Source organism: Girardinichthys multiradiatus, chromosome 13 (assembly GCF_021462225.1).
Source record: "Girardinichthys multiradiatus isolate DD_20200921_A chromosome 13, DD_fGirMul_XY1, whole genome shotgun sequence".
Taxonomy (NCBI): domain Eukaryota; kingdom Metazoa; phylum Chordata; class Actinopteri; order Cyprinodontiformes; family Goodeidae; genus Girardinichthys; species Girardinichthys multiradiatus.
This window is the reverse complement of record NC_061806.1, coordinates 39,227,149-39,246,307: the sequence shown is the minus strand read 5'-3', so window position 1 is coordinate 39,246,307 and position 19,159 is coordinate 39,227,149. Positions and strand designations below refer to the sequence as shown.

General features: G+C 39.7%; 1 protein-coding gene across 1 annotated transcript in view; it reads left to right on the top strand.

Moving 5' to 3' along the window:
* Positions 1-19,159, top strand: part of LOC124879942 (oxysterol-binding protein-related protein 10) — a 140,692-nt gene that overhangs the window by 102,001 nt on the left and 19,532 nt on the right. The window lies entirely within an intron of this gene.

Sequence of the window (19,159 nt, the reverse complement as noted above, 5' to 3'; positions counted from 1 at the left end):
GGCTGAGCTGTCCACTGATCACCACCTGGTGGTGAGTTGGATCCGCTGGAGGAGGAGAAAGCCGGACAGACTTGGCAGGCCCAAACGCATAGTGAGGGTCTGCTGGGAACGTCTGGCGGAGCCCTCGGCCAGGGATGTATTCAACTCCCACCTCCGGGAGAGCTTTGACCAGATCAGTTTTAGATTAAAGCCTTTCATTAGTTAATGATCAAAGGTTGATTAGTAAAACTTGTATTTAGATATTTAAACCAGTTCAACACCCTCATAATCTTTTTTTTTAACAGACTTTAAGTGATAATTTTGCAAGAAAGTAGGTGTTGCAGCACCTGTGACCAACAGAGAACATTTAGTGTGAAGTGTAGACAGAATTTAAATCACAGTACTGTAGTTTTAAAATAACCTTCAGCTCAGTTAGTCTGTATATCGCAGAAATTGATGAGATACAGTTCAGACAGTCCAGGCCCATTACTCCACCTTGACAGATGTTTAATAAACTTTGTTTTTAATCATTTTATGTTTGAATACCTCCTGTCCAGTGTGAGTTATTAGAAGTTTAGCCCTGCATGACGAGGACAGAAAGGAGGAATGAGAGTTAAGTTTCTTGAATTGCAGTTTAATTCATCAAGATGATGCTTGGATAATAATGAGCAAAGCCTACAGTTCTGGAGTGATGTATTTGAAGTGAATATGGAGAAGTAAGTTTGCCATCTTGTGGTGATGAGACGTAATGCAGATGGAATAAAGTCTGCGATTTTCTGAGAAGAGTTTAATAAACTCGTTTGCTCCCAAAAATGACAGAAATGTAATAATAAACAGCTCTGATGCCATTTCCTTTGTCTCTTCATGGAAGGACTAGGTGACAATCTTCCCTGTCTCGCAGTGAATCGTTTATCCTGTAATCTAATGAGCAGGCACAAAGTGCATTACCTCAGAAAAATGAAGGTTTCCTGTTTGAATTATGTTGCACCGCTGTGGCTTTTTATTTATATTCAGTCCAAGTATGCAGCCAGCAGAAAGGGAGATCAGGGATGGTGCGTGACTGTGGAGGAAATGAAGAGAAAATTGCTCCCGCTTGCAGAAATCTCTATGCATGAGCAACAGCTCCATCGCATTTTCTTACAATATATTCCTACCGTCTTCCCAGTTATAAGCTGATTCAGTACAATACAGATAAACATCCTCAGTCGACTGAATAAATCTTTTCTTAAAAATCTCCAATAAAGTCTACAGTTTCAGGTGGAATTACCAATCTGAACGCAAAAAGATAGTATCATGGCAGCTTAGAGTTACATCCAGCAGGAGCTAAGATGAAACGTCTGTAACGTGGTGTCCTGACAGAAACAACAAACTCAATATGTTTTTAATCCCCTGACGAATTTCTCAAATTATTGCCCTTCCTTCCACCAGCAGGGGGCAGCACTGTAATCCCAGTAAATTGTCTGTTTCTACTTAAAATGTTTCAGTAAATTGGAATCAAATACCAATAATAACAGCTTTGACTGTAGTATGTAGGTGTGTGTATAGAAATATTTCTAGGTAGTTATTTAACAACATCATTCTAGAAGTTCAATGTCCAATTTAAAACGTTAAGACATTTCTTTCTGAATTTAACTTGCAGACAACATAATGTTTTTCCTAGAAAGGCAAATAATAACCAGTTTGTTCTCAGCTCACGTTCATGAGTGACTTTGCTCTCTGATCCTTTCTTTGTATAACCTCCAGATTTCCTTTCAAATGATTAAATCGTATAATTTCTTCCTGTTTGAAACTACTATTCCCATGGTCTCTCTCCCTCCCTATCGTCCTTATATAAACACAGAAAAAACTTCACTTTTTAGTTATTGCTGTACCACACAGAAACTCTGCAAATGCTTGCATTATGCTATCTGTGAGTGCAGAAATTTTAGAATCACTGCAGATGTCTAAACCCCCAAAATTACGGCATTCTTGACTTCAGATCTTATGTTGAACATGTTTGCATTATTTAGAACATTTCTTTAGTTCAAAGCTTTAAAGTTTTCCTTCAGTATAGAATAAAAAAAAATGCATTGCTGGTTGTTACATACTATTATGTGTTCAGCAGACCTGGACATAATCTGATGTTTGATAAGCGTTTTTCACATGATGCAGCAGTGTACAATGTTACCAGCATTCCTTTCTTGTCATGTCATTTAACTGTCAGGCATCATTACAACTAGGTGTTGGTTATTTTGTCCTTGTAGTTCTTTGCCCTTTTGAATACTTGGCTCAGTTATATTACATTTTTGGTGATTTAACAGGAGGGGACTGGGTAAAAATAATTTAGATTGACAGTGAAAACCACTGCGGACCAAAAACAACACAAAGTCTAAGTTCATGACCTTAAGCTCCATTACACTTGGGTTATGCAGCTGGACAACCTCTGAATAACCTCAAAAACAAATAATAAGAAAGCAAAATGAATGATTTTGGCATGGCCTAGTCAAAGTCTAGACATAAATCCAAATTAGATGCTGTGACAAGACCTTAAAGAGGCATTTAATCCCTAAAAAGCCTGAGTTTAAAAAAAAAATCTGCTAAGAAGAGAGGACAAAAATTCCTCCACAGTGACGTAAAATGCCAGTTGTTGCACCGAAGGGTGACATAACTAGTTATGAGATTTAGGGGGCAAATACTTTTTCATAGTCGGCCAGGCTGGTTTCCATACCTTTTTTTTTTTTTCTCATAGTAAATAAAACCATCATTTGAAAATATATTTTGATTTTATTCAGGTTTATTTTGTGTCAAAGTTTGTCTAATAAACCTAAAAAATGTAGGTGCAACAAAAAACAATATTAGACTAAATGCGTAAGGCTGCAAATACTTTTCACAGCGCTGTGTTTTACAGAAGTACAGAGATGACAGGTGGATTTTTAGTAGGGTCTAAAAGAAAGTTGTTTAATCAGAAATCATTTTAACTGGCCTGAGGTGTAAACAGCTCATTGTAGTCAGACTGAACCATTTTACACACAAGGTTGTTTTGTATTCTTTCTCTGGGTGTCTGTAAATTGTCTTGTTGTGCCTTATGTTTATTTATATTGTGTATTTCTGCTAGTAAAGAACTCAATAAAACATGAAAAGTGAATAAGTTGAAAAATTAGAGCAGCTTAGGGTCACAGTAAATTGTAAGCAAATGAGGTTTTTTTCATCACTAGTTGTTTTGGACCTTTGATCTTACCTAGAAATCACATTGAGACGTTTGAAAGGAAAGTTTGAGAACGCCTCCAAACCATCGATCTCATGCATACCGTCACTCATGAAGGAGACACTAAGATGCTTAACTCCTCTGCTTTAGTCAGAGATTTGTACACTATGTATGGAATAAACAATCTGTCCAGATTTCAAAATCTGTACTTCTATTCTTTGGAAGACGGATGCCTAAAATGTTGTTATTTGGACTCTAGAAGAAAGGATATGTTTTAAACCAAATACAACATTCCGGGTACAGAACCTTGTTCCAACTGTGCAGCATGGAGGTGGAAGACTCATGATTTGCTGATGCTTTGCTGCTGCAGGACCATAATTAAATCCACCATTAAATCTACTGTGTATCAGGGGGTGCTTGATGAAAATGTGAGACCATCTCTAAAAATGAAAGGTGAAGCAGAACTGGACCCTGGAACCTGACAATAACACAAAACATACCAGTAAATCCACCAAATACTACCTGAGAATTAAGGAATTACAAATTCCTTGGCCGTGTCCAGAGTCCAGAGTCTGTGCTGGTGACTTGCTGTGGGGTGACTTGAACCGGGCGGTACATGCAAGAAACCCCAAAAACATCTTACAACTGAAAGATATTAGTCAGGCATACTTTCCTTTGACTGATATCAGAGGCTGGTAGAGGCTACAAGAACCGTCTCAGTGAAGTTATTTCAATCAAAGAGATAAGGCTAGCAATAGAAAGCACTTTTGTTCTTTAAGTGCAATTAAATAATTTTCTTTTCCACAGATAAAAATGCATTAGACCTAATTAATTTCTTAACAAAGAAATAAATGTTTGATGGGGTGTCTTTATTTTCATATTCATCTATATAAACTGTCAGACGTCCCGGTTCCAACTACCTTTACTTCAAATGCCAAACGGGAGTGCAGACCGGAAGCTCTTCAGTATCTCCCTGGAAGCTGACTTTCAAAGCATCTCTGACATTTACAAATCCACACAATGACTGATTCAGTCACTGTGTTCAAAAATCTCAGACTTTCAGGCTTTATTTTTTTTGGAAAGTGAACAGAGACAAAGTTCACTGATTGTGTGACTAAATGTCGAAAAATAAAGTGGGTGGAGAGGTGCTTAACGTGGCTGCCTGAGAAGACTGATCTACTGACCCGCAGAGTTTCAGAGAAAATGCCAGGCGAGTATAAAACAGGTCAGAGGTTAAGAGTGTGAGACAAATATTTTATTCACTCAGTGAAACACAGGTGGAGACAGAAATGCACAAAAAATGAAAGTATGGGAAAATACAAGCCAAGCCTTAATGGTTTAGTTTGGTTAGGAACCCTTTAAAGACAAAATACAGAACAAAAAAGCAAGTAAAAAGTCTTTTCAGTGTCTTGCTCAGTAGCTTGATTGACATACAAAATGTGATACTAAAACTTTTAGTTGTAAAATTGTTGTTAAGGAAAACAACAAATTTGCATTGAATGGAGTGTGCATGTTCTGACCCATGCATGGGTTCTCTCCGGGTTCTTCTTCCCAAACTTTTAGGATGGGATCTGGACATTTTCACCGCTTTGTGTTTTTGAGGAACAATTTAAAAGGTAGATTAAATCGGTCCACAATAATGTCACTGAGCCACAGAGGGAGGTAGTCACAGAGCTGAGTGGGGAGTTGGTGTGAAGTGTAGCGGTGGTGCGCCATTAGAACCAACACGACTGCTGTCATACACTAGTTTTGCTCCGATGCCTTCACTAACGTTGGTGCACGATGTTGGAGGATGTGGCTGACTCCAGTGGTTGAGTTTGGAAAGGCTGGGGAGTGTAAATGCAGTCATTTTGCAGAACTATCTTTTTTAAATTTCAGCTAAAATCCTAAAATGTTGTTATACAGGTCCTTCTCAAAATATAAGCATATTGTGATTAAGTTCATTATTTTCCATAATGTAATGATGACAATTTAACATTCATATATTTTAGATTCATTGCACACTAACTGAAATATTTCAGGTCTTTTATTGTCTTAATACGGATGATTTTGGCATACAGCTCATGAAAACCCAAAATTCCTATCTCACAAAATTAGCATATTTCATCCGACCAATAAAAGAAAAGTGTTTTTAATACAAAAAACATCAACCTTCAAATAATCATGTACAGTTATGCACTCAATACTTGGTCGGGAATCCTTTGGCAGAAATGACTGCTTCAATGCGGCGTGGCATGGAGGCAATCAGCCTGTGGCACTGCTGAGGTCTTATGGAGGCCCAGGATGCTTCGATAGCGGCCTTTAGCTCATCCAGAGTGTTGGGTCTTGAGTCTCTCAACGTTCTCTTCACAATATTCCACAGATTCTCTATGGGGTTCAGGTCAGGAGAGTTGGCAGGCCAATTGAGCACAGTGATACCATGGTCAGTAAACCATTTACCAGTGGTTTTGGCACTGTGAGCAGGTGTCAGGTCGTGCTGAAAAATGAAATCTTCATCTCCATAAAGCTTTTCAGCAGATGGAAGCATGAAGTGCTCCAAAATCTCCTGATAGCTAGCTGCATTGACCCTGCCCTTGATAAAACACAGTGGACCAACACCACCAGCTGACACGGCACCCCAGACCATCACTGACTGTGGGTACTTGACACTGGACTTCTGGCATTTTGGCATTTCCTTCTCCCCAGTCTTCCTCCAGACTCTGGCACCTTGATTTCCGAATGACATGCAGAATTTGCTTTCATCCAAAAAAAGTACTTTGGACCACTGAGCAACAGTCCAGTGCTGCTTCTCTGTAGCCCAGGTCAGGCGCTTCTGCCACTGTTTCTGGTTCAAAAGTGGCTTGACCTGGGGAATGCGGCACCTGTAGCCCATTTCCTGCACACGCCTGTGCACGGTGGCTCTGGATGTTTCTACTCCAGACTCAGTCCACTGCTTCCGCAGGTCCCCCAAGGTCTGGAATCGGCCCTTCTCCACAATCTTCCTCAGGGTCCGGTCACCTCTTCTCGTTGTGCAGCGTTTTCTGCCACACTTTTTCCTTCCCACAGACTTCCCACTGAGGTGCCTTGATACAGCACTCTGGGAACAGCCTATTCGTACAGAAATTTCTTTCTGTGTCTTACCCTCATGCTTGAGGGTGTCAATAGTGGCCTTCTGGACAGCAGTCAGGTCGGCAGTCTTACCCATGATTGGGGTTTTGAGTGATGAACCAGGCTGGGAGTTTTAAAGGCCTCAGGAATCTTTTGCAGGTGTTTAGAGTTAACTCGTTGATTCAGATGATTAGGTTCATAGCTCGTTTAGAGACCCTTTTAATGATATGCTAATTTTGTGAGATAGGAATTTTGGGTTTTCATGAGCTGTAGGCCAAAATCATCCGTATTAAGACAATAAAAGACCTGAAACATTTCAGTTAGTGTGCCATGAATCTAAAATATATGAATGTTAAATTTTCATCATGACATTATGGAAAATAATTAACTTTATCACAATATGCTTATATTTTGAGAAGGACCTGTACTTGTGGAGGAATCGAAACCAGCAAAAAACTCATAAACAGCAATTGAATATGAAGACATTTCTGCATGCAGATGAAGATAATCCTGACATGGGTTTAAAAAAAAGATATTGTGTGGAAATTAAAAGGCTAAATAAATTTGAGGGAATTGCATCTTAAAAGTTAAAGAGGGAAATAAACCATTTTTTCTAATCAGCTGAATTTGTTGCATTGTACCCTCATGGTTCAAAGCTGTTCGAGTTCGATTTACTGGTCGATGTACGAGTCCAACCCACGGTCACAAGCTCTTTAAGTGAATGGACGATGCAAGCTGCTGGAATTGGTTTCTGCAGTAAAGGTCAGAAGAAAGAGACTGTTCCTTTGTGTGGAAACTTTGGTGGTTCTGGTGTCTAATTTGAACCTTTCTTTGCATGGTTTCATGGCCATGTGGACGAATGGGCTTCTCCTGTGCAGCAAACCTTAGCTTGATGTAAATAATCAATCCTTCATCTTCTATACCGCTTATTCTGGTTATTTCCGCTTATGCCTATCTCCAGCAGTCCACAGGCGAGCAGCAGGGTACATCCTGGACAGGTCGTCAGTCCATCACAGGGCAACACAGGACAAACAACCATGCACACACAACCCTAATCTGTTAACCTAACAGTCATGTTTTTTGGACCGTGGGAAGAAGCTGGAGTACCCGGTGAGAACCCATGCAAGCACGGGGAGAACATACAAACTCCATGCAGAAAGACCCTCGGCCGGGAGTATAACCCAGGACCTTCTTGCTGCAAGGCAACAGTGCTACAAACTGCACCACCGTGCAGCTCTGATGTAAATATATTCAGATCTGAGGTTGACCTGTGTGTAGGCAAAATGTTGCTTTACTAAATGGACCATGAACTTTTCCCAGAGAAGCTGAAAATGTTGGCATCCACTTTAAAAGGTTCTTAAGAGGCCAAACTAGAAGGAAGGTTTGACTGAAGAGGATTTTTAGGTTGATTTCTACACATCATCTGTCCCATAAAGCCACTGTTTTCACATGAATGGAGATAAGTTGGAAGTCATTATGATGGAAGAGGATGAATAGCCAGAAAGACAACCAACTCAAACTTGTAGGTGTTTGAAACTACAATAAGATTTTGAAGTGGCAGCATAAAAAGACTCGGCCTTCCTTGAACGCCCAGGAGGCTAAGATAGAGGGTTGATGAAACAGAATAGCAGATGGTGTGAATGAAAAGACAAGGAGGCAAAAATGACAGTGAAGAATATGTTCAACAAAAGATTGGAGCTGGATACATGGGACAGTCTGACTACTACTTGGTTGACCAAAATCTTAACAAGAGGTCTAATCAGATAATCAAAAATACCTTTTATTGTCCAGACCTTCTTGTTTGGCAGTGTTTTGAAGCTCTACTGTATCTTCTGACTAAGCATTGAGTTGATAAAACATCTGAATGACATCTAAAGTGTCCATAGGGGTCTGGGATAAAATATGGCTAAATGTTTTTTGTTTTTTTTAAGAGTCCACCTCTGTTCTGCATGATCTTGAGAGACATCATGCAGTCAATGCAATCTTATCTCCGTGTTACAAACGCTACTCTCATCTCTTTGAGTCAAAAAGCTGCAAATAAATGATTGCACTGTTGCAATTTAAATCCACGAGCCTTACCAGAAGAATTGGAACGCCTTACCTTAGGGTCCAGATTATTTTGTGTGTTTTGTCACATCTCAGTTGTTGATCACTTTGAGAGCTCGTAAAAAGCTTTCCTGTAACAAAGACAGTTCTTTCTTTTGGTCCCATTTCAATTGAAAACAGATTTGCTTTAGTTTTTGTTTCTGCTTTCTGGCGTTTTTGCATAATTTGTCAGATTTTGGTTGTGGTCATCACAAAATTTAGTTTTAAGGGCTAAATTCCTTTGGCTTAATGTATTAAAATGTATAGAAATACTGAGGTTTCTGTGAAGTTTGTGCATCCTCTGCAATAAATTTCCCCAGCTGCTTAGAGGACTGTAACAAATAAAATTACTACAATCCCTTAATTATACTTCAGTGGGGAAATGGAAGCAGCAAACTGATAGTTTTTCTAGTGTATTTTTAAACAGTTGGTAATTCAAGTACTGTAAAAACAAACAAGCTAACTAGTTACCTAGCTATGTAACTAGCTTGCTACCTAAACAAACAGCTGAGTAGGCATCTAAATAAATTTCACTACTAGCTAAATAACTAAATAAATATAAATATTTAAACATAGATACAAAATACTATACAAAAGTGGCACTAACTGAAAAGGGAATTTAAAATTCATTAACAAAACATAATTACAAAATGAACTAGTCTAAACGCCACAAAAAATTACAACTAAGTATATCATAATATACTAAAACTAAAACAGTAAAACTATAAATGAACAAATAAATAGGCTTAAAATAGATGAACAAGAATAAAATGGACAAACGTGATAGTATATATATTTATTAGAAAAAGAGACTGATGGGTTTTAACAAAATACATAAATGTACTTCAGATAATGTATCTTTGCAGTTTTAGTACATAGTTTAGATTCAGGATTGGTAAGAAAAGTTCAGAAATCCTCTCAAAGTTTAAACATCTGTTCTCCATCCCAACCTTGTGTGTTTTTATGTCATTTAAATTGTGTAAATCTTTATTAGAGTCGCTTTGTAAAATCTAACTGATAATTGTGTGGAAGAAAAATCTATTTTCTTTGAGTGAGGATGGCCCAGTGTTCCCTGCATGAGTAAAACTAGTTTCTTGAACATTTTAGAGAACCAGCTCGTAACATATTTGCTGATTTGATACTTTGGGGTCATTTGACTGTTATCTTTAACAGTAAAGAAGATTCCAGATTACATCAATCAGTTCTGCAAAGATCATCAGGGCTGACCTTCCCTAGCAACTAGCATCTTTGGAAACCCCACATAGCCTGAACACAAACTGTTATAGACTTTTACCGCCAGGTCGGCGGTGGTCGTGCAAAAACCAGTCATCCCAGAGACAGTTTCTTCCCCCAGACTGTCTCTCTGATGAACAACCAACAGATTAATGGATATTTGATCTAATTTAACCATGTTTTTTGCTTTTGTAAAAACACTATGTTGATATTTACCTAAAACCTTGTGATTTTTGTTTCCCTTTTTATATATTGACATTTAAAATGTGTTCATTCAGAGCAAAGTGGAACCAAAGTCAAATTCATTTTGGTGTTCAAAACCTTGGTGAACAAAGCTGGTTCTGATTGTTTGATCATCTGCAAAGTAATAAAACCCTTTCAGAAGTACAGAGATTCAATGGAGAGCTAAAAGCTGGAAGGTCATGTGAGAAGGGAGGAGAGCGGAGGATTAAAAGGAGCAGCTGGAGGATGGAAGGGAATGGTTTACGACGTCACTGGGACTTTCCCTCTGCTTCCTTCCCTTTTTTGTTTTAGAGTGGGTGGCAGGCAGAGAGGCAGTCACGCACAGCAGCTCAGCACCTTCTTTCAGCTACACTGAGCATCTCTCTGTAGAGAAGTAGGACTCCTTTAAGATGGCTGCTGACTTAGTCAACAAATTCAGATGAGGAAGAGGAGGTGTGTTTTTTTTTTTTTTTTCTCAGGATCCCATCAGACCTTTAAACTCTTTAAGTGACTCCAGTCTGGACAGGTTTCCCACTGTGAGGCCATCTCTTTAATAGGATTTTATGCTAACTGAAGCTGTACGCAGCAGCTTTCCTGTTTGTAGACCACTTTCCTTCTTTCTGGTGGATTTTACAGTCGGTGGTGTTCCACCACGCTGATACTTTTTCCTTTCATTGGAGATGAGATCCAGCTTCATGCAGGTCAAGCCTGTAGCTTCACAGCAGTGCAGCGTGAGTGTTTAATTACTGTTTGAGAGTCCCGTTCTTCTTTGCATATGTTTAAAATCCAGGGGTGAAATGCTTATCCAGCATTCCCAGAGGGCATTAGCGGCAACCATCACTGATCAGAAATGGAAAGTACAGTGCTGGTCCAACACTGAGCATTGATGCAGTGTTCATAAATGATTGAACAAGCCAGCCAGCAGGGCTTGTTGTGTAAACACATAAAATAATTGCAAAGTGCTTTTTGAAACAGGAAAAAGGAGGAGATACCAACATTTTCTCACTTTTAAGAATACATTATAAGTGGCAATTTTTTTCAACTGGCCCATGCTGGTAGCTGCCCAGGGCAGGATTAGAAAGGGGGATGAGGGTGCATGAGCACTAGTTAAAAAATAAGTTGTCTCCCTTGTTTGTCGCTGAGAATAGTGAGACTAGCTAACGTGCTTTCTAACGTGCTGGCTATTGCTTGCTGCATTCCAGCAAGCAATAGCCTGTGCTTGCTGGACTGTAATGTATTTTACTCACATCAGGATCCAGTTTTTATTTTTATAGAGAAACCTTGTATACAGAAGCACGCTCAAACTCAAACCCACAGGTGTTTAGATTCAGGTGTTAACAGATACACAAATGTTCTATATTGACCCACAGTTACCACCAAATACATCTTGCATTTATAAGTACCATGCTCTTTTTGGTAACAGTGCTGTTATTTTATGTTTCTGCAGGTGTTAAAGCAAGCTCGGTGTTATTTTGTATTCTCTTCATCCTTCTTTCTCTCCTCCATTGTTTTCTCCTTCTATCGCTTTTCCCTTTTTGCCCCACCCCTCTCTTTCGTTCTTCTTATGTTTTCCTTTCCGTCTCCGTGTCCATAACAATAAAGCGTTAGCCGTAATGCTCCACTTGTGAAAGTAAATCTGTTGGGCTTTTTCTTGGCACTCAAACAGCAATTCTGAGCGCTTCTCTGCTGGACAGGAATAATAAAAATAAAATAAAGTAGAATGTATCTTATACAATGTAGCCATATTTTATCCCAGACCCCTATGGACACTTTAGATGTCATTCAGATGTTTTATCAACTCAATGCTTAGTCAGAAGATACAGTAGAGCTTCAAAACACTGCCAAACAAGAAGGTCTGGACAATAAAAGGTATTTTTGATTATCTGATTAGACCTCTTGTTAAGATTTTGGTCAACCAAGTAGTAGTCAGACTGTCCCATGTATCCAGCTCCAATCTTTTGTTGAACATATTCTTCACTGTCATTTTTGCCTCCTTGTCTTTTCATTCACACCATCTGCTATTCTGTTTCATCAACCCTCTATCTTAGCCTCCTGGGCGTTCAAGGAAGGCCGAGTCTTTTTATGCTGCCACTTCAAAATCTTATTGTAGTTTCAAACACCTACAAGTTTGAGTTGGTTGTCATTCTGGCTATTCATCCTCTTCCATCATAATGACTTCCAACTTATCTCCATTCATGTGAAAACAGTGGCTTTATGGGACAGATGATGTGTAGAAATCAACCTAAAAATCATCTTCAGTCAAACCTTCCTTCTAGTTTGGCCTCTTAAGAACCTTTTAAAGTGGATGCCCACATTTTCAGCTTCTCTGGGAAAAGTCCATGGTCCATTTAGTAAAGCAACATTTTGCCAACACACAGGTCAACCTCAGATCTGAATATATTTACATCAGGGCTGCACGTTGGTGCAGTTTGTAGCACTGTTGCCTTGCAGCAAGAAGGTCCTTGGTTCAACTCCTGGCCGGGGGTCTTTCTGCATGGAGTTCGCATGTTCTCCCCGTGCATGCGTGGGTATAGGTTGACATTTGTAGTAATTTTGGCTATTATTTAAGATGTAATAAGAATTTTTAAGGTGTTTTGCAGAGAAATAAACTTTCTGTGGTATCTTGATGTTAGAGTTTCCTGCTAATGCTGCTCTGTGTCACCCACCACTCTGTCCCTTCATACTTAAAGTGGAAATATTATGACATCCTGGTCATATGGTTCTGTTAGCAGTAGCATCGTGCCTTCTGCTGCTGTTACTGATGTGTGCTGCTTTTAGCTCCTGGAGGACAGAATGGTGCTGCTTGTTTTGATTATTATTATTACATAAAACAGCTTAGCATTATTTTTGATATTTTTGTCTTGTTTCTGTGGCGCTAGATAATTGTTAAACTACAAAAATGGCCGAATGGGTTAAGGTGCAGCGCTCCTTGACCTGGAGGTGGGCGGGGTGTGAGTGCATTTAAAAAGACGGCACCAGAACAAGTTAGTCTCAGACGCACCTCTGAAGAGGTAAAAGAGGAGCCTGTGGAGCTACAATAACAAGGAGTTCAGACCATATCATTGCAGTTCCACTTTATATAGACCACCACTGAATGATTTAAAGTTGAAAAGAAGGAATTTAAAAGCATGATATGTCTTCTTCAATGCTTGTTTCCAGGATAATATGATAGATTATGTGCATTTGTTAGGGGAGTTGTAACATGGTTGTCTACTTAACATGGATATTAGTGGGGCTTCTCTGAGCTAAAACCTTTCTAGAAGCTGGATGCAGTGGGGCAAAAATCTCTTTTGACAGTGTGACAAAAAAGCAAATATAGAAGAAATTTGTATGGGACAAATGCTTTTGTTTTTTTAGAGCAATGTAACTATTTCTTTTCTGAAATATTTTTGAACAGAATAAAAAAACTACTCCGGCTTCCTCAAACAGTCCAAAAATATGACTGTTAGGTTAATTGGTCTCTCTAAATTGCCCTTAGGTGTGAATGAGTGTGTGCGTGGTTGTTTGCCTCTCGCCCGTACACTGCTGGAGATAGGCATCAGCTTCCCTGTGACCCCCTAGGGAAGAAGCGGTATAGAAGATGAATGAATGGATAAATGAGTAATCTATATACACTTGTGCAATCAACTGAATAATAAAGGCAGCAAGTTGTTTTGAAATTGCTTCATTGGCTATCAAGTGTGCAAAAATTTGTTAAAATGTTTTTTTGTTGAAATAAATCTAAGATAAAATATTCCAAAACTTTTCACACATTTATTGTCAATTTTATTATTTTTTATATAACCCAGTGACATGTGTGCACACCCTTAAACTACTCGTACTCGTCATCTTCCGCTTCATCCGGAACCGGGTCGCGGAGGCAGCAGACTCAGTAGAGACTCCCAGACGTCCCTCTCCCCAGACACCTCCTCCAGCTCCTCCAGGAGGAGCCCAAGGCGTTCCCAGGCCAGCCGAGAGACATAGTCCCTCCAGCGTGTCCTGGGCCGTCCCCTGAGCCTCCTCCTGGTGGGACGTGTCTGGAACACTTCCCGAGGACGACGTCCAGGAGGCATCCGATGTAGATGCCCAAGCCACCTCTTCTCCGAGCCCCTCGCAGATGGCCAAGCTCCTGGAGGAAGCTCATTTCAGCAGCTTGTATCCGAGATCTCGTTCTTTCGGTCATGACCCAAAGTTCATGGCCATAGATGAGGGTAGGAACGTAGACCGACCGGTAAATCGAGAGCTTCGCTATTCGGCTCAGATCTCTCTTCACCACAACGGACCGGCACAGCGCCCCCATTACTGTGGCAGCCGCACCGATCCGTCTGTCAATCTCTGGCTCCATTCTTCCCTCACTCGTGAACAAGACCCCGAGATTCTTGAACTCCTCCACTTGAGGCAGGAACTCCCCTCCAACCTGAAGAGGACAAGCCACCCTTTGGCCTCGGACTTGGAGGAGCTGATCTTCATCCCAGCCGCTTCACACTCGGCTGCGAACCGCCACAGCGCATGCTGTAGGTCTTGGCTAGAGGGGGCCAGCAGGACCACGTCATCTGCAAAAAGAAGAGACGAAATCCTCTGGTCCCCAAACCAGACTTCCTCCGGCCCTTGGCTGCATCTAGAAATCCTGTCCATAAAAGTTATGAACAGTACCGTTGACAGCCCTGCTGGAGTCCAACATGCACTGGGAATCCGACTTAGTGCCGGCAATGCGGAACAAACTCCTGCTCCGCTTGTACAGAGACCAGATGGCCCCTAATAAAGGGCCCCCGAAACATGTTGAAGGCTTTCTCCAATAATTGAAAAGATTATGGGCTGACAGAGACATGACAAAAGCTGGACATTTCTCCAGAAGTCCTAATAAGATCAGGCAGAAACTGGTCAGGGAGGTTGCCAAAACGCCAACAGTAATACTGAAGTACCTGCAGGAATTATCGTCACGGGCTGGTGGTCTACATGGGACAACATGAAAATCTCCTGTATTTTCCTTATGTCTAGGATGAGGGGTTGTTTATGAGACAAAAGCATTTTCTTCCAAAAAATAGATCCAAACAATACATCTAAAATCTCCCAAAACCTTGATCAGTGGTCAACAGGTTCAAACATGGATCAGAACCAAATCTAAAACCATCCAAAGAAAGAAAGGTGAGAACAAAGTTTGAAAACCGACCACATTACTTTAAATTATAGATTTGAGAAATTTTCTGACCATTTATCCCCATACAACAGAAAATAAACTCAAATAGCATAAAGTAAACAGGTTATATCACAATCTCAAATGACGTCTTGGATTGAGTATTGAAAATGCTGTACACACACTATCCACTTTATTAGACACACCCTGCAAGTACCAGGTTAACCCCATTTTGTTTCCAGTACTGCATAATTCTTCATGGCACAGATTCAACAAGGTGTCTTAAATCTTTCTTCAGATATTTTGGTCCATATTTACAAGATCGCATCAAGCAGTTGCTGCACATTTGTTGGCTACACACATCCACAATGCCAAAAATGCTCTGGTGAATTGGATTTGGCGACTGTGAAGGCCTTTGGAGTACAAATTACTCATCGCTATGTTCAAGAAACCAGTTTGAGATTCTTTGATCTGAGCCTTTAAGCCGTCTTTCTAGATCCAAACATTAATGAAATCCCATTCCTGTCACCATTGTGTTCAGAATCAAACTCCCTTCATGCAGAGATGCTCGGACCACTTCAGCTGTAACTTCCTCTTGCTGTCAGGAGCCTCTTTAATTAGCTAAACCAGTGAAATCAGAACATGGCTCCTGCATCTCACTCTCTTCCCACTCTGTTTCACTTCTAAATATATCACTCTGCTTCAGCTCCAGGGAGTCATGTAGGTGTGTGTGTTCAGAGCCTGCTTGGTCCCATCCAGGGTGTGCATGTGTGTTTTGCACATAATGTTTTTGGTGCAGAGTGTTCCCACTGTGTGCATCAATGAGCGGTTATGTGGAGCTGCACAGATGCCTGTGCTAAATAAAATATTCAGGTGACAGTCAGATACTCGGCTCCTGCAAATCTTTCGTTCTTCTGTTTTTACTCCTACATGCAGTTATGTTGCTGGGGGTTTTAGTCAGGTTATCTTCTACATCCTCGCAGCAGTTTCTCTAAAATGAAACTTTGTAAGGGATAAATACAGTGCAAACGTTTTCCCCCGCTCTTCATTTTCTTTGTTTTGCTTACAAGGAAAGATATTTTCTTTGTAACCTTTCAAAGTGGTCTTTAACAATTTCGTTGTGGCAAATGAAGGTCTTTTTTTAATTTGTTTTTAAACCTTGGGGGCTTTTTCATTCATTTCTGTCCAGCTCTTGTACTTGATTTTGCATTTCTTTATATTGTGCAGTGTGTGCTATCTAAAAGAGAAGTGGCAATATCTGAAAGTCTGTCAAATCTGACACAGGACCTCAAGCATGCACCATTCATGAGTGAATCATCTATTGTAGTTTGAAATGTGAGGTACCAGGTTAAATGATTTAAAAGTTCAGCCAAAGACCTAAAAAATCTGTCAAATATCATCAGAAAGTCCAAAGGAACTATTGATCAAAGCTAAAATTATAAACAATTACAAGAAAGTTTGGCTTTTTGGTACTAAAATACAGTTCCTTGCAAAAGTATTCATCCCTCTTGGGCTTTTACCTTTTGACACCACATATTTTTAAGGGGTGTTATTGTGACAGACCAACATAAAGTAGTGTCTAATTGGGAAATAGAATTAAAAGGATACATGGATTTCAAATGTTTTACAAATACAAATCAGAAATTGTGTGAACTTCTGTTCATCCCCCCTGAGTTTATAGCATTCAATACAATAATACGTTTTTGCCTTTGCTTTGCAAAATAACTCAGGCTTAGTGTTTGAGTCTAAGTTAGATTTAGGTCCAGACTTTGACTAGGCCATTCTAACATATTAATTTGCTTTGATCTAAACCAGTCTATTTTAGCTCTGGCTGTTTGTTTAGGGTTGTTGTCCTGTTGGAAGATGAACCTCCAGCCCTGTCTCAAGTCTTGCAGCCTCCACCAGGTTTTCTCCCAGTATTACCTTGTTTTTATCTCCATTGACCTTCTCTTTATCTCCCAAAAGTATCCCTGTCCCCACTAAATAAAACATACACACAGGATGATGCTGCCACCGCCATGTTTCACTGTGGGATGTTTGTTATCAGTGTTAGTTTAGCATGTAGGTCTAAAATTTAAATTTCGGCCTCATTTGACCAAATCACCTACTTTCCCATATTTGCTTTAGTTGCAAACTGCAACAGGACCTCTTCTGTTTTTCCTTCAGCAGTGACTTTATTCTAGTCTGTGGTACCATAACGTGCCGGATTTGTAGAGTGCACAACTAAAGGTTCCCACTCCCACCATCCAGTCGAGCTTTAAATCTCTACAGCTCTTCCAGAGTAACCTTTTGTAAGCTTTTGGCTGCTTCTCTGATTATGCTGTCCTGTCATTTTCAGGAAAACGCCATGTCTTGTTAGATTTGCAGATGATGGATTGAACAGAGATCTGTGAGATGTTCAAAGCTTGTTTTATACCCTAACCCTCCTTCAAACATCTCCACCACATTCTCCCTGACCTGTCTGCTGTGTTTCTAGGTCTTTGTGCCGATGTTCTTCAACAAACCTCTGAGGCCATCACAGAACAACTGGATTTATGCTGAGATTAAATTACACACAGGTGGACTTGGTTTACTAATAAGGTTACTTCTGAACACAGCTGGCTCCAATAGATTTTATTCAAAGAAAAAGGGCTAGATACAAATGCACATACCACTTTATAGATATTCGTTCGTATGGTTGAAAGCCATATATCATTTTCCTTTCACTTTACAATTATACCCTACTTTCTGTAATTGTTTGCGGTCTATACAATGAAAATCCAATGAAAACATTGAAGCTTGTATCTGTAAATTGAAGAAATGTGAAAAAACTAAATGGGATAAATGTTTTTGTAGAGAAAAACAAGACCAGTTGTTGCCCACAGGCTTGGGGGCACTTTGTGCATTATGCATCAACCTCTTTCTTCTTGTTTTTCTTACTTTTCCTCCCTACTTCCTGCCTTAGGTTGCTACAGCAGAAATCAAAGGCACAGGCTTTTCATTTCAGTTGATTTCAGTTAAATGACCAAACAAAAATGAAGGACACAGCTTGTGTCTGCTTTGACTAGTTCATAAATTGTGATGGTTAATGTTTGTTGCGTCTAGGAGTGAATATCTCAATAGGGAGACTGGAGGAGCCATGAGACTCTTGTTAATAATAAAATACTGACAGTCCCTCAAATGGAGGTGTGACATGGCTGAGTGGATTTTACAGGACTGCAGATGAGTCAGTAAATACCTAGATGTATTAGTGATACATTTAGGTATTTTATAGTTTCTTGAATGAGTTTATATCTTCATCATGCACACTCAAGATCCATCTAAAACTAAATGTTTTATATTTCATGGCAAATTTTTATTTGATTGGTTTTGAATCTGAGGAATCTTTAGAATATTTTAATTAACTGGAACTGTTTTCCTCTGCCACCTTTTCAAGCTTACTTTTGATTGTTTGTGTACGCAATGTGATCATATAGAGCTGTCTTATATGGGGACATTTCTGCAACATTTTACCATAAATAGCGTGAGCATTGTTGATATCCCACCAAAAATATGTTTTAGGATGTCGCAGTGAACATTTGTGGCAGATGTAATGAAATTCCCTCAAGGAACGAGACGCCTCGGGCTGCATCTGTCACAGATGTGGAAGAATTAAACACCATTTTTAAAATGGCTGATTTATATTTTCTTTTCATAACAAATGATTCTAAAGAATCTTCATTCAGAATAACACCCTTAAAATACAAAGATAAAAAAGCTACTTCCTTTGTAATCACATGTGAGATACTTCAGTTTCGTCCAGCTCGATTACTTCAAATAGATGATGATGGGTTTGTGTTCCTTACTGAAAACGAGCCGTCTAGGTCAGGTCTCACTGGTAAGAGGAGAGCATTTTAGATGGGAAACCAAGACATTTTAAAACATTTCCTATATTTGTTTCCTCTGTTTAAATAATTCTATTTACATCAATAGCAACAAGGCAGAGATTTGTGACCCCTAGTGTTATTATTATACGCCAGCTAAAAAAAGGTATAATGATCCAAGAACTATTATACTGTTTGTTTTTTAATTTCCTTTAACAATTATGGTGAACACAGGCTGTCGGCAAGCAATTTGAAACTTTAGAGGACTTCTACAAATCACCTTAACATCCTTTCCAACTTGCTCGAAGGCTCTTTCTGATGCATGCAAACTCTGGATTCTAGAGCAGTGGAGATGTGTTCTCTTGAATGCCTCTCTGTCTGGCAGTACAATGGATGATTTTGGGTTTTAGAGCT